This window comes from Henckelia pumila, chromosome 4 (genome assembly GCF_033568475.1).
Source record: "Henckelia pumila isolate YLH828 chromosome 4, ASM3356847v2, whole genome shotgun sequence".
In the NCBI taxonomy this organism is placed as follows: Eukaryota; Viridiplantae; Streptophyta; class Magnoliopsida; order Lamiales; family Gesneriaceae; genus Henckelia; species Henckelia pumila.
In genome coordinates this window covers 28215832-28233427 of record NC_133123.1, presented here as the reverse complement: position 1 = coordinate 28233427, position 17596 = coordinate 28215832, and positions in this window count along the sequence as shown.

Sequence of the window (17596 nt, the reverse complement as noted above, 5' to 3'; positions counted from 1 at the left end):
TCTGGGTTCTTAGATATTTCCAGTATATTCTTTGGTGTCGGATTGTCGTCAGCCCATAGCAACATGGAGTCAATCATGTTTAACTTGACCTCATTTGTTTCACCTAATAAAATAACACAACAAATCAAAGTCTACTGTATACATATATGAAAATATTTATCAGTAAACTAAATAAAACCAAAAATATACACACCAGTGACTTGAGTAAGAGTCAAACCAGATTGAGTCATTTCAACTAGCCCACTTATCTTCATGAAGTTTCCAAAAATAAATATCGAAATAATACCCTCAAAGTTGGCATTTCGTAATGCTCTCATTAAATTATCGATAATCATTTGAGGACAGACGATAGGTGGGAAATCCATAAAATCCCACCAAATTGAAATGCCAGTCTTCCTCTCCACCACCCTCTCAATCGGAGAACCATCTCTAACGAGACGAATATTAGGATCCATTTTTTCACCTAAAAATAACACAATCAACAACAAATTAAGACAAATCACATAGACTATTTACTCGAATGACATAAAAAACGTGCAAATAAAATATTAACTTTATAATAACAAGGACGAATCTACATTAAAAATACTGTTGGGGTGTGTCTCCCAATAGATAGTCATTCAATACTTAATATGAATGAGTTAGAAATTAAATAGGACAACATGTGTTCATTTTATTTCAAGATTTCGACACAATAAAAGATCTAAAAATTTATAACTTCACCAAAATTACATCCACCAACATTAAAAAAAATATATAATTCATGGATAAAAATCATATTGTATCTCAGTCTAATGGTGGCATACCGTAGTATACTAAAAGTATAATTAGCATATCAATTATACTAAAATTTGGGGATACCAAAATTACTGTATAATTCGATATATACGGTTTATACAGAAAAAACGACCTTATATTTTTTAATTAATAACTTTATTATTAAGTAGACAGACCGCACACATTTTGCAAAAGATAAAATAATAGAACATACCTCGGATTGAGAATAGTAGAATCACAAGGAGAAAGAACCGGATAGCGAAGAAAATCACACCGATGGAAGACAATTGGACGATGTGATGACACACTTTCAACAATGTCTTTCAATCACAAACCTATCAATACAATTCACCAGGCACTTATCAATACAACAAATTCATCCAACCCAATATACAACCCAAATAATAACGATTTGCCACAACAATTCCTTATGAGCAATTTCAGAACAACACAATAGCAACTAATCACCATTTAATCATTTAGCCTTTTCAAGCTCACTAGAATTTAGAAATTTTAGTCACTAAGCATCACAAATTCTTGAATTACCTCACGTTGGACTGTCACGTGATTGTAGTAGCCAATCCGACAAGATTTGAGCAATAGATGCGCCAATTCGGACCTCAAGTCAAACTCACAACTCTAAAGGGATATGAAGCCGAAACAATCCCAAATTGAAGAGCCCTAACTGCCGATTCGAAGGAAGATTTCTAATCGGAGAAAGAGAGTACCCTTTGAGAACGATGTAGAATTGAGAGGGCTGTTCTGGACGGAATGGTGGTGCTTGAGCAGCGCTAAAGTGCAAGGATGTGGAGGTGGCGGAAGAAGATAAAGAGAAGATAGTAGGGTTGAGAGTTTCAATAGGCAAATAGTTAAATAAAAATGATCAACTCTTAAACATTTTCAACAGGCTCGGGCGACTCTCCATTCAACAACTTCGACCACAGCCATACAATATCCATAGAATCACGGAAATTTGTTGGGTTTTCATTTTCCAACATCGTATTGTAGTTCAATTTTTTTAATTCGGACAGAGCATATAAAAATTCTGGGTTCTTAGATATTGCCAGTGTATTTTTTGGTGCCGGATTGTCGTCAGCCCATAGCAACATGGAGTCAATCATGTTTAACTTGAACTCATTTGTTTCACCTAATAAAATAACACAATAAAACAAAGTCTACTATATACATATTTGCAAATATTTATTAGTAAACTAAATAAAACTAAAAACATACACACCAGTGACTTGAGTGAGAGTCAAACTATATTGAGTCATTTCAGCTAGCCCACTTATCTTCATGAAGTTTCAAAAAATAAGTATCGAAATAATACCCTCAAAGTTGGCATTTCGTAATACTCTCATTAAATTATTGTTGATCATTTGAGGACAGATGATAGGTTGAAAATCCATAAAATCCCACCAAATTGAAATGTCAGTCGTCCTCTCCACCACCCTCTCAATCGGAGAACCATCTCTAACGGGACGAATATTAGGATCCATTTTTTCACCTAAAGATAACACAATCAACAACAAATTCAGACAAATCACATAGACTGTTTACTCGAATGACATAAAAAACGTGCAAATAAAATACTAACTTTATAATAACAAGGATGAATCTACATTAAAAATACTGTTGGGGTGTGTCTCCCAATAGATAGTCATTCAATACTTAATATGAATGAGTTAGCTAGAAATTAAATAGGACAACATGTGTTCATTTCATTTCAAGATTTCGACACAATAAAAGATCTAAAAATTTATAATTCTACCAAAATTACATCCAAGAACATTAAAATAATATATAATTCATGGATAAAAAGCATACTGTATCTCATTCTAATGGTGACATACCGTAGTATACGAAAAGTATAATTAGCATATCAATTATACTAAAATTTGGGGCGTACCAAAATTACTGTACAATTCGATATATACGGTTTATACAGAAAAAATGACCTTATATTTTTTAATTAATAACTTTATTATTAAGTAGACAGACCACACACATTTTGCAAAAGATAGAATAATAGAACATACCTCGGATTGAGAATAGTAGAATCACAAGGAGAAAAAACCGGATAGCGAAGAAAATCACACCAATGGAAGACAATTGGACGATGTGATGACACACTTCCAACAATGCCTTTCAATCACAATCCTATCAATACAATTCACCAGACACTTATCAATCCAACAAATTCATCCAACCCAATATACAACCCAAACAATAACGATTTGCCACAACAATTCCTTATGAGCAATTTCAGAACAACACAATAGCAACTAATCACCATTTAAACATTTATCCTTTCCAAGCTCACTAGAATTCAGAAATTTCAGTCACTAAGCATCACAGATTCACGAATTACCTCACGTTGGACTGTCACGTGATTGTAGTAGCCAATCCGACAATATTTGAGCAATAGACGCGCCAATTCGAACCTCAAGTAGAACTCACAACTCTAAAGAGATATGAAGCCGAAACAATCCCAAATTGAAGAGCCCTAACTGCCGATTCGAAGGAAGATTGCTAATCGGAGCAAGAGAGTACCCTTTGAGAACGATGGAGAATTGAGAGGGTTGTTCTGGACGGAATTGTGGTGCTTGAGCGGTGCTAAAGTGCAGGGATGTGGAGGCGGCGAAAGAAGATAAAGAGAAGAGAGTAGGGTTGAGAGTTTCAATATGCAAATAGTTAAATAAATATGATCAACTCTTAAACATTTTCAACAGGCTCGGGCGACTCTCCATTCAACAACTTCGACCACAGCCATACCATATCCATAGAATCACGGAAATTTGTTGGGTTTTCATTTTCCAACATCGTATTGTAGTTCAATGTTTTTAATTCGGACAGAGCATATAAAAATTCTTGGTTCTTAGATATTGCCAGTATATTCTTTGGTGCCGGATTGTCGTCAGCCCATAGCAACATGGAGTCAATCATGTTTAACTTGAACTCATTTGTTTCACCTAATAAAATAACACAACAAATCAAAGTCTACTATATACATATATGCAAATATTTATCAATAAACTAAATAAAACTAAAAATATACACACCAGTGACTTGAGTGAGAGACAAACTAGATTGAGTCATTTCAGCTAGCCCACTTATCTTCATGAAGTTTCCAATAATAAGTATCGAAATAATACCCTCAAAGTTGGCATTTCGTAATGCTCTCATTAAATTATTGTTGATCATTTGAGGACAGATGATAGGTTGGAAATCAATAAAATCCCACCAAATTGAAATGTCAGTCGTCCTCTCCACCACCCTCTCAATCGGATAACCATCTCTAACGGGACGAATATTAGGATCCATTTTTTTTCACGTAAAGATAACACAATCAACAACAAATTCAGACAAATCACATAGAATGTTTAATCGAATGACATAAAAAACGTGCAAATAAAATACTAACTTTATAATAACAAGTGTTAGAACCTAATGGGGGGGGGGGATTTAGGTTCTATTGGCAACTTTAGCAATTTAAAGCGATTATGCAAATATGCAAGCGGAAGACTTAAAACAATCAAATATAAGTGCAGTAAATAAATGCGTAATTTAAATAAAGCAGTAAAAGGGATAAGAGATGTTTATGGAAGTTCGACGATAAATCGTCTACGTCTCCCCTTCTTGGTTAAGATCGATTAACCAAGGATCCACTAGCACTTCAACGTCTTGGCCTTGATGGCTCCAAGGATAGCCGTACAACTTAACACGATCACCGCGCCGATACAACTCAACACTTGGCCTTAAGGGCTCCAAGGATAGCCTCAACAATCACAACACTTGGCTTCATACTCAAGTGTTTACACCAACGATTTTCACAACCCCGGATACAACTCGATATATGAATATATTTTGAAAGCTCAAAGGGGCTACAAATTGCTCAACAAATAGCTCAAATAATGCTTAAGAGGATTGAGAGACTTGAAGATGTTAGGATGCTTGAAATGGTCTTGGAATGCCTCTATTTCTAGCTGAAAATTCGGCATCGATCGGAACTTCCGTTCTCAGCATCGGAGCTTCCGAAATTTGAATTCTCAGTCACGCGGTTTGTACAGGATCGGAACTTCCTATCCCACTTCGGAGCTTCCGATCGGCGCATTAAATATGTTTTCGGGCAAAAGTCTTTCGGACAAGATTATCAGGCCGCCGTTGCAGATCGGAACTTCCGATCTATGATCGGTGCTTCCGATCTCGTCACTTCGTAGCTTCCGTTCTGCTTTCGAACAATATAAAATTCCTTGAAAATAGATCGGAGCTTCCGAACCTTGATCGGAACGTCCGATTCGGAAGCTCCGATCGTCCCTTGGCTTCCGAAGGTCCTTCTGATCCTGATCGGAGGTTCCGAACTCCAATCGGAGCTTCCGAACTCGTAGCAGTATAAGTCTTTGAAATTTGTTTCTGATCTTGAATAAACTTGTATGCAATTGAGCCTTGAAAATTTTAACTCTGTAATAAGCTCATTGTAAACATTAGTAACATTTTAACCTAGTTTTGTTAATCATCAAAACATAGACAAAAGGGCCTTGTTAATGCATTAAAAACATTAATCTCACAATCGAGATTTATATGCGTTTAAGGCGTAACAATCTCCCCCTTTTTGATGATCACAAAACTTGGTTAAAAATAGAAAATAAAAATAGACAGTAAAAAGCATATAAGTATTTAAATTGCATTTAAAAACTCCCCCTGAAATAAGCAACAAAGTTTTTAACAAATAAATAGTTTTTACTCAATTTAACTGATTAACCAATTAATTCTCCCCCCTTTTTGTGATAAGCAAAAAATAATAATAAGTGAATAAAAGAGAATGAATATAAACTATTTTATTCCAATAGAATTTAAATTTTACATAAGACCAAATACAACTTAAAATGCAAAATAAAAATCTAAGAGTCATCATCGCGAGTCGGCGGAGGATAGCGAGAGGTGAACTCATCAAATCGGGTCTCCAAAGAAGCACTCTAGCAGTCAACTCGGAAAAGAGAGTGTGTATGCTCGTCTCCATACGATGAAGTTTCTCGAATAGACGGTCGCTAGGAAATTGGTTTGCTGGGGTTGCAGGGACCTCAGGAGTTTGGAAAGGAACATCTTCAAGGTTGACCGCAAAGGCCTCAAAACCGGAAGATGATGGAAAATCAGAGTTAGGAGGACCAGTCGGAAAACCTTTGATTTGGATAGAGTGGGGAAGAGTGGAATATGGTAAATGAAAGGCATAAATAGGTGAAAATCTAGAAAATACTCTTCCTCGATCTTCAACCCATCGAGAGTACATAGGATTCCAGGATAAATCCATCCTGATGATAGACTGGTGGTTAAAGATGTGACTTGGTGGGATTTCAATAGAAGGTATCCCCTCAAATTTAACATTGAAATGACTCAAAATCCAGTTGATAAACCGGGCATAAGGAAAAGAAACCTTTTTCACCGTCTTTGCCGTGTGATGCATAGTCTGCATAACAAGGCGCGGAAGGTTAAAAGGTCGAGATGAAATGATATGAAATAGAATGTATAAATCTAAATATTTGCAAGTGGAGAGGTCTCCACTGCGAGGAACGATAGAAGTGGTAATGAGTTTTTGAATGATTTGAAAATCAGGACAAAGACTCTTGAGGTGGATACGTCATCAGCAGCAGTAGCTGGACGACCAAGAATGGTAGAAAGTAACAACTTGCGATCAAAAGTAGGATCATTTTGAGGCCAGTTTTGCGAGAAGTATTCACCGGGTCCATTCCTGGGAAGATCAAACCAGGAGGACAAATCAACAGAAGAAAAACGAATATGCCTGCCTTGAACAATCGTGGCAATGGTGATCTCACCATGACCTAATTCGAGTTCATGATTAGCATAGAACTCGTGAATGAGAGAAATGTAGATGGAGTCAGGGACAGATGGAAGAAAGAAAGATTCCCACTATTGAGCCTTGATAAGGTCCAACAGAAGGAGATGAGACTGGGCCAAATAGGTGGAATCTAAGATACGACCATGATGAATAGTACGGCCCTGATAGTCTTCGGGAATGGGCCTAGAGATGGCAGGCTGGGTCGGATCATGGGATTGGGCTTGGCTTGTAGTGGCTAAAGCACGACGGCATTTGGATGTCATTTAGAGAGGTTTGGATCGGATTAAAGGGAGAAAAGAAGATGATTTCTAGGTGTGAAAAATCGGAATGAGCGATCTGATATTTATAGGGACGGAATCGATCGGAAGCTCCGATCTGCGATCGGACGTTTCGATCGTGCGGTCGACTTAAATCAAGACACGTGTCGATCGGAAGCTCCGAACGTTCTTCGGACGTTCCGATCCTGAAGCGGTAATTAATTTTAATGCGGTGAAAATAACTTAAAAAGCCGGATAATATGTGGATCGGAAGTTGCGATTTGTGATCGGAGGTTCCGATCTATGTCTTGGAGGGAAAAATTTACCGCGCAGAATAGGAAATGGCGGGATAGGGATCGGAGGTTCCGATTCTTAATCGGTATTCCGATCCGGAATCGGTGGTTCCGATCCAGAATCGATGGTTCCGATCCACCTGAGGTAAAATTGCGATTTTTGACTCTTTAATTTTAAATTTTGCAAATTAATTCTTAAACAGATAAACCATATAAAAATGTGAGTTTATAATATTGAAAAAATACAATTAATTTTGTATTATACAACATTAATTTTCTCGAATTTTAATATTAAGCTCCCCCTTAATATGACATTAAATTTAAACTTATGTCTACAAGCGATTACAACTCAATCATGCCAAGTTCACCACGCAAACGAATAAAAGTATTTTCATCTAGTGGTTTTGTAAAAATATCAGCAATTTGATTTGATGTGTCAACATATTGAAGTTCAACTTCATTTTGTTCGATGTGGTCATGAATAAAATGATGACGAATGTCAATATGTTTGGTGCGCGAATGTTGAATCGGATTCTTTGTAAGACATATGGCGCTAGTCTTGTCACAGAAAATAGGGATTTTTGAAAAAGATACACCATATTCAAGCAATTAATGCTTCATCCAAAGAATTTGCGCACAACAACTACCAACAGCCATATATTCGGCTTCGGTCGTTGACAACGCAACACAATTTTACTTTTTGAAAAACCAAGAAACTAAACAGTTTCCTAAAAAGAAACAGGTTCAATTAGTACTTTTCCTGTCCACCTTATATCCACCAAATTCGGCATCACAGTAAGCTTTTAAATCAAAGAAAGAATTTTTCGAATACCACAAGCCGAGATTTGGAGTATTTGAAAGATATTTGAAAATGCGTTTTAAGGCGAACAAATGTGATTCCTTTGGACATGATTGAAATCGTGCACACAAGCAAACACTAAACATAATGTCCGGTCTACTAGCAGTAGCATATAATAAGGAGCCAATCATACTATGAAAGGAAGATTGATCTACAGTTTTACCATTTTCATCCTTGTTGAGTCTGATTGCTGTGCTCATCAGTGTGGATGATGATTTTGTGTTCTCCATCCCAAACTTCTTTAGAATCTCCTTGATGTATTTGCTTTGGTTCACAAAGAACCCATCCTTGCACTGTTTGATTTGTAATCCGAGGAAATAGTTAAGTTCCCCCATCATTCTCATCTCAAAGTGTTCCTGCATAAGCTTGGAGAAATCTTGACAAAGAGATTCGTCAGTAGAACCAAATATTATATCATCAACATAAATTTGCACAATCAAAAGATCATTTTTGACATTCTTGGTGAATAAAGTAATGTCGATCTTTCCTCTTGAAAAACCATTTGAAAGCAAGAAAGTAGACAGCTTATCATACCAAGCTCTAGGAACTTGTTTCAATCCATACAAAGCTTTGTTTAATCTATACACATGATCAGGCAGTAAAGCATCAACAAAGCCATCAGGTTGTTCAATATAAACTTCTTCTTTTAATTCACCGTTAAGAAATGCACTCTTAACATCCATTTGAAATAACTTAAAATTTCTAGAGCAAGCAAAAGCAAGTATCATGCGAATGGATTCTAGTCTAGCAACATGTGCATATGTCTCATCATAATCAATGTCTTCTTCTTGACTATAACCTTTCGCTACAAGCCTAGCTTTGTTTCTAGTAATAGTGCCATGCTCATCAAGTTTATTCCTAAACACCCATTTAGTTCCAATAATAGATCTATCATGCGGCCTAGGAACAAGATACCAAACATCATTGCGTTTAAACTCATTCAACTCATCTTGCATAGCAATAATCCAAGAATCATCTAATAAAGAATCATCAATACACTTAGGTTCAACATGCGAAACAAAAGCAAGATGATTGCAAATATTATTAAGAGAAGAACGAGTGGTTACTCCCTTCGAAGGACTACCAATGATAAGATCTATAAGATGATCTTTGTGAAGCGTCCAATCCTTTGGAAGTGGTGTTTCCTCAACAGAAACATCTAAATCATTTAGACTTGAAGAATCCATCTCTTCTTCGAGTAATTCTACATCATCGTTAGTAGTACGAGAAACTATAGATTCATCAAAGATAACATACATAGATTCTTCAACAAGTAAAGTGCGTTTATTAAAAACTCTAAAAGCCTTACTTGTTGTGGAATACCCAAGAAAAATACCTTTGTCGGATTTGGCATCAAATTTGCCAAGGTTGTCCTTACCGTTATTATGTATATATCATTTGGAACCGAAAGCCCCGAAAGTAGGAAATGTTAGGCTTTCTCCCTCTACATAATTCATAAGAAGTTTTCTTGAGAATTGACCTTATTGATACACGATTGATAATGTAACAAGCAGTGTTCATTGCTTCAGCCCAAAAATATTTTGGTAGAGAATGCTCACATATCATGGTCCTTGCAATCTCCACAAGTGTCCTATTTTTCCTCTCAACGACCCCGTTTTGTTGAGGAGTCCTAGGACAAGAAAAATTGTGCCGATGCCTTTCTCTTCACAAAAGTTTGAAAAACTCTCATTTTGAAATTCAGTTACGTGGTCACTACGGATCTGTTTTATAGAAAGATTTTTCTCATTCTCAACTCGTTTGACAAAAGTTTTAAAATAATCAAAGGTATCATTTTTGTGGGCTAAAAACAATGTCCATGTGTAATGTGAAAAATCATCCACAATGACAAATGCATAAAGCTTCCCTCCTAGGCTAGCGTTCCTCGAGGGACCACATAGATCTAGGTAGAGAAGTTCAAGGGGCATAGAAGTTGATACAAAATTTTTGCTTTTAAAAGATTCTCTTGTATGTTTGCCAAGTTGACATGCATCACAAACAGAATCTAATTTTAAATTGCGTTTTGGCATACCAACAACTAAATCAAGTTTAAAAAGTTTTTCTATGGTACTAGGACCAACATGACCTAGTCGTCTATGCCAAAGAATGTTGTCATCAACATTCAAAGATACAAGGCTTTTGATATTTGATAAAGATAAATTATTTAAAGAAACCTTGTATACATTTTCACTTCTATATCCTTTGAAATTTATGGATTTGTCAGATGTGAGTGATATAGTGCAGTGTTGGGGAGTGAATTTGACTTCATAACCTCTATCGCACAATTGACTTATGCTTAGTAGATTATGCTTAAGCCCTTTCACTAGGAGTACATCATCAATCAAGCAAGATTTAGAAATACCTATTGAGCCGATTTCTTCGATTACTTCTTTGATGTTGTCTCCAAAGGTGACAGTTCCCTTCTCTTTTGGTTTGACTGATTGGATTAGCTCTTTGTTCTCCATCATATGTCTAGAACATCCACTGTCTAGATACCATATGCTTGGAAGAACAGCTTTCCTATTTCCCTGCAAAAATTTATTTTGGTACCCTTTAGTTCTTTTTGGGTCCACAGAGTTAGAAAAGAGAAATACAAAATAGATTTCTAAGAGTTCAGTCTCTCATAGCGACATCATCGCCACTTTCCAAGAGTGCTCCCAGTTGTAGGTAGGGCTATGGCCTCTTTAAAAACCTATTTCCTTGGACAGAGCAGCGTTCATCAGGAAGATCAGTCGCAAGTCAAGGCAGTTTAAACTGGTCTATGATGAACTCCCTTGGATCATGATCTCATAATGCCGACTAATGAGTTGTTAAGTACTCTTAGGCCTCCATTTCATATAACTCTTTTGATCATATTGAAATTTTAAAGATCTATATTTATGTCTAACATGACCTATTTTACAACAATAAGAACATGTAGGGGGTAATGTCATTTTTGCCTTAGCAATTAGGCTAGTAAAGTCAATTGATTTCTTATCATACCCTAGTCCACCCTTATCAAAACTACATTTCTGCATGCTAAGTAAATTATTCAAATTATTACTACTAACATTGAACTTATCAAAAGATTTTTTTAAGTGAGCTATGTCATCCTTTAATCTTAGGTTTTCATGCTCCTTAGTCTATAATTCATTTTTAAGGTTTTTATTTTCCTTTCTAAGTGACTTAGCCATATCAAACATTTGTTTATATGCATGTAGTAGTTCGTCATAGGAAGGTACCTCATCATCGTCATCGGAGACGATGTCATCACTTTTAGCCATGAGGCAAATGTTAGCTTCCTCCTCGTCATCGTCGCTATCGCTCCAAGTGGCTAGAAGTGCTTTCTTATTTCCTTTGTCAGATTTCTTCTTGAGAGGGCACTCATTTGCATAATGCCCTTGTTGTTGACAGTTGTAGCAAGTAACTTCCTTGTCCGTCTTTTTTTTGAAGTTGTTTCCTCACATAAATCTTTTGAATTTTCTTGCGAAGAGTGCCATATCATCATCATCTTCTTCTTCGACTTGGGTAGATAAGGCAATCCCCTTTGCCTTGGTCTTTTCATCCTCTCTCTTTGACTCTTTCCTTGTAGATACTTCCAACTCATGGGTTTTTAGGGTCCCATGGAGTTGATCAAGATCATACGATGCGGTGTCACCTTTGTTGGACTCAATGATGGCAGTCCTCTTTGCATCCCACTCCTTGGGTAGGGCGCGTAGAGATCTTCTCCAAACTTGCTTGGATGGATACTTTTCTCCAAGTTGGGCCAACTCATTGATGATTTGAGTAAGCCTTCGGAACATTGTGTCAACATCCTCATTGGTTTCCATCTCAAATGTTTCGTATTTGAGTTGGAGTAGATCGATCTTCGTCTCTTTGACTTGATTAGTCCCTTCATGGCATATCTCCAACTTGTCCCATATCTCTTTAGCGGATGAGCATATTGAGATCTGGTTGTACTCGTTTATATCTAAGGAACAATGAAAAATATTCATGACTTTAGCATTTTGAGATATAAGTTTCATATCCTCCTTAGAAAAGTCGTCCATTCCTTTAGGAATTTTGGCACCCTCAACCTCTTTACTAGGTATGTAGGGACCTTTCACAGTAACCTTCCAAAGGTCATAGTCTATGGATTGGATATATAGGGACATTCGATTTTTCCAATATCCGTAGTTTATGCCATTGAAAAGAGGAGGAATATTTGTTGATTGCCCTTGAACATAGTCGCTCGCTAGATTTGCCATAAAAACCTTTTTGAAAATATTTTGTAAAAAGTTGGCTCTGATACCACTTGTTAGAACCTAATGGGGGGGATTTAGGTTCTATTGGCAACTTTAGCAATTTAAAGCGATTATGCAAATACGCAAGCGGAAGATTTAAAGCAATCAAATATAAGTGCAGTAAATAAATGCGTAATTTAAATAAAGCAGTAAAAGAGATAAGATATGTTTATGGAAGTTCGACGATAAATCGTCTACGTCTCCCCTTCTTGGTTAAGATCGATTAACCAAGGATCCACTAGCACTTCAACGTCTTGGCCTTGATGGCTCCAAGGATAGCCATACAACTCAACACGATCACCGTGCCGATACAACTCAACACTTGGCCTTAAGGGCTCCAAAGATAGCCTCAACAATCACAACACTTGGCTTCACACTCAAGTGTTTACACCAACGATTTTCACAACCCCGGATACAACTCGATATATGAATATATTTTGAAAGCTCAAAGGGGCTACAAATTGCACAACAAATAGCTCAAATAATGCTTAAGAGGATTGAGAGACTTGAAGATGTTGGGATGATTGAAATGGTCTCGAAATGCCTCTATTTATAGCTGAAAATTCGGCATCGATCGGAACTTCCATTCTCAGCATCGGAGCTTCCGAAATTTGAATTCTCAGTCACGCGGTTTGTACAGGATCGGAACTTCCAATCCCACTTCGGAGCTTCCGATCGGCGCATTAAATATGTTGTCGGGCAAAAGTCTTCCGGACAAGATTATCAGGCCGCCGTTGCAGATCGGAACTTTTGATCTATGATCGGTGCTTCCGATCTCGTCACTTCGTAGCTTCCGTCCTGCTTCCGAACAATATAAAATTCCTTGAAAATAGATCGGAGCTTCCGAACCTTGATCGGATCGTCCGGTCGTCCCTTAGCTTCCGAAGGTCCTTCTGATCCTGATCGGAGGTTCCGAACTCCAATCGGAGCTTCCGAACTCGTAGCAGTATATGTCTTTGAAATTTGTTTCTGATCTTGAATAAACTTGTACGCAATTGAGCCTTGAAAATTTTAACTCTGTAATAAGCTCATTGTAAACATTAGTAACATTTTAACCTAGTTTTGTTAATCATCAAAACATAAACAAAAGGGCCTTGTTAATGCATTAAAAACATTAATCTCACAATCGAGATTTATATGCATTTAAGGCGTAACAACAAGGATGAATCTACATTAAAAGTACTGTTGGGGTGTGTCTCCCAATAGATAGTTATTCAATACTTAATATGAATGAGTTAGATAGAAATTAAATAGGACAACATGTGTTCATTTCATTTCAAGATTTCGACACAATAAAAGATCTAAAAATTTATAATTCCACCAAAATTACATCCACCAACATTAAAATAATATATAATTCATGGATAAAAAGCATACCGCATCTCAGTCTAATGGTGGCATACCATAGTATACGAAAAGTATAATTAGCATATCAATTATACTAAAATTTGGGGCATACCAAAATTACTGTACAATTCAATATATACGGTTTATACAGAAAAAACGACCTTATATTTTTTAATTAATAACTTTATTATTAAGTAGAAAGACCACACACATTTTGCAAAAGATAGAATGATAGAACATACCTGGGATTGGGAATAGTAGAATCACAAGGAGAAAGAACCGAATAGCAAAGAGAATCACACCGATGGAAGACAATTGGACGATGTGATGATACACTTACAACAATGTCTTTCAATCACAAACCTATCAATACAATTCACCAGGCACTTATCAATCCAACAAATTCATCCAACCCAATATACAACCCAAAAAATAACGATTTGCCACAACAATTATTTATAAGCAATTTCAGAACAACACAATAGCAATTAATCACCACTTAAACATTTAGTCTTCCCAAGTTCACTAGAATTAAGAAATTTCAGTCACTAAGCATCACAAATTCGCGAATTACCTCACGTCGGACTGTCACGTGATTGTAGTAGCAAATCCGGCAAGATTTGAGCAAAAAACGCGCCAATTCGGACCTCAAGTCGAACTCAAAACTCTAAAAGGATATGAAGCCAAAACAATCCCAAATTGAAGAGCCCTAGCTGCCGATTCGAAGAAAGATTGTTAATCGGAGCAAGAGAGTGCCCTTTGAGAATGATGGAGAATTGAGAGGGCTGTTGCAGACAGAATGGTGGTGCCAGAGTGATGCTAAAGTGTAGGAATGTGGAGGCAGCGGAAGAAGATAGAGAGAAGAAAGTAGGGTTGAGAGTTTCAATAGGCAAATAGTTAAATAAACATGATCAACTCTTAAACATTTTCAACAGGCTCGGGCGACTCTCCATTCAACAACTTCGACCACAACCATACAATATCCATAGAATCACGGAAATTTGTTTGGTTTTCATTTTCCAACATCGTATTGTAGTTCAATGTTTTCAATTCGGACAGAGCATATAAAAGTTCAGGGTTCTTAGATATTGCCAGTATATTTTTTGGTGCCGGATTGTTGTCAGTCAATAGCAACATGGAGTCAATCATGTTTAACTTGACCTCATTTGTTTCACCTAATAAAATAAACCAACAAATCAAAGTCTACTCTATACATATATGCAAATATTTATCAGTAAACTAAAAAAACTAAAATATACACACCAGTGACTTGAGTGAGAGTCAAACCAGATTGAGTAATTTCAGCTAGCCCACTTATCTTCATCAAATTTCCAAAAATAAATATCGAAATAATACCCTCAAAGTTGGCATTTCGTAATGCTCTCTTTAAATTATTGATAATCATTTGAGGACAGACGATAGGTGGGAAATCCATAAAATCCCACCAAATTGAAATGTCAGTCGTCGTCTCCACCTCCCTCGCAATAGGAGAACCATCACTAACGGGACGAATATTAGGATCCGTTTTTTCACCTAAAGATAACACAATCAACAACAAATTCAGACAAAGCACAGAGACTGTTTACTCGAATGACATAAAAAACGTGCAAATAAAATACTAACTTTATAATAACAAGGACGAATCTACATTAAAAATACTGTTGGGGTGTGTCTCCCAATAGATAGTCATCCAATACTTAATATGAATGAGTTAGCTAAAAATTAAATAGGACAACAGGTGTTCATTTCATTTCAAGATTTTGACACAATAAAAGATCTAAAAATTTATAATTCCACCAAAATTACATCCACCAACATTAAAAAAATATATAATTCATGGATAAAAATCATACTGCATCTCAGTCTAATGGTGGCATACCGTAGTATACAAAAAGTATAATTAGCATATCAATTATACTAAAATTTGGGGCATACCAAAATTACGGTACAATTCGATATATACGGTTTATACTGGAAAAACGACCTTATATTTTTTAATTAATAACTTTATTATTAAGTAGACAGAACACACACATTTTGAAAAAGATAAAATGATAGAACATACCTGGGATTGGAAATAGTAGAATCACAAGGAGAAAGAACCGGATAACGAAGACAATCACACCAATGGAAGACAATTGGACGATGTGATGACATACTTCCAACAATGTCTTTCAATCACAAACCTATCCATACAATTCACCAGGCACTTATCAATCCAACAAATTCATCCAACCCAATATACAACCCAAACAATAACGATTTGCCACAACAATTCCTTATAATTAATTTCAGAACAACACAATAGAAACTAATCACAACTTAAACATTTAGCCTTCCCAAGCTTACTAGAATTCAGAAATTTCAGTCCCTAAGAATAACAAATTCGCGAATTACCTCACGTTGGACTGTCACGTGATTGTAGTAGGAAATCCGGCAAGATTTGAGCAATAGATGCGCCAATTTGGACCTCAAGTCGAACTTACAAATCTAAAGGGATATGAAGCCGAAACAATCCCAAATTAAAGAGCCCTAACTGCCGATTCGAAGAAAGATTGCTAATCGGAGCAGGAGAGTACCCTTTGAGAACGATGGAAAATTGAGAGGGTTGTTGGGAACGGAATGGTGGTGCCAGAGCGATGCTAAAAAGGGCAGGGATGTGGAGGCGGCGGAAGAAGATAGAGAGAAGAGAGCAGGGTTGAGAGTTTCAATAGGCAAATAGTTAAATAAACATGATCAACTCTTAAACATTTCCAATAGGCTCAGGCGACTCTCCATTCAACAATTTCGACCACAGCCATAAAATATCCATAGAATCAATGAAATTTGTTGGGTTTTCATTTGCAAACATCGTATTTTAGTTCAATGTTTTCAATTCAGACAAAGCATATAAAATTTCTGGGTTCTTAGATATTTCCAGTATATTCTTTGGTGCCGGATTGTCGTCAGCCCTTAGCAACATGGAGTTAATCATGTTTAACTTGACCTCATTTGTTTCACCTAATATAATAACACAACAAATCAAAGTGTACTACATACATATATGCAAATATTTATCAGTAAACTAAATAAAACTAAAAATATACACACCAGTTACTTGAGTGAGAGTCAAACCAGATTGAGTCATTTCAGCTAGCCCACTTATCTTCATAAAGTTTTCAAAAATAAATATCGAAATAATACCCTCAAAGTTGGCATTTCGTAATGCTCTTATTAAATTATTGATGATCATTTGAGGACAGACGATAAGTGGGAAATCCATAAAATCCCATCAAATTGAAATGTCAGTCGTCCTCTCCACCATCCTCTCAATCGGAGAACCATCTCTAACAGGATGAATATTAGGATCCATTTTTTCACCTAAAAATAACATAATCAACAACAAATTCAGACAAATCACATAGACTGTTTACTCGAATGACATAATAAACGTGCAAATAAAATACTAACTTTATAATAACAACGACGAATCTACATTAAAAATACTGTTGGGGTGTGTCAGATAGTCATTCAATACTTAATATGAATGGGCTAAAAATTAAATAGGACAACATGTGTTCATTTCATTTCAAGATTTTGACATAATAAAAGATCTAAAAATTTATAACTCCACCAAAATTATAACCACCAACATTAAAAAAATATATAATTCACTGATAAAAATCATATTGTATCTCAGTCTAATGGTGGCATACCTTAGTATACCAAAAGTATAATTAGCATATCAATTATACTAAAATTTGGGGCATACCAAAATTACGGTACAATTCGATATATACGGTTTATACAGAAAAAACGACCTTATATTTTTTAATTAATAACTTTATTATTAAGTAGACAGACCACACACATTTTGCAAAAGATAGAATGATAGAACATACCTGTGATTGGGAATAGTAGAATCACAAGGAGAAAGAACCGGATAGCGAAGAGAATCACACAAAGAAAGA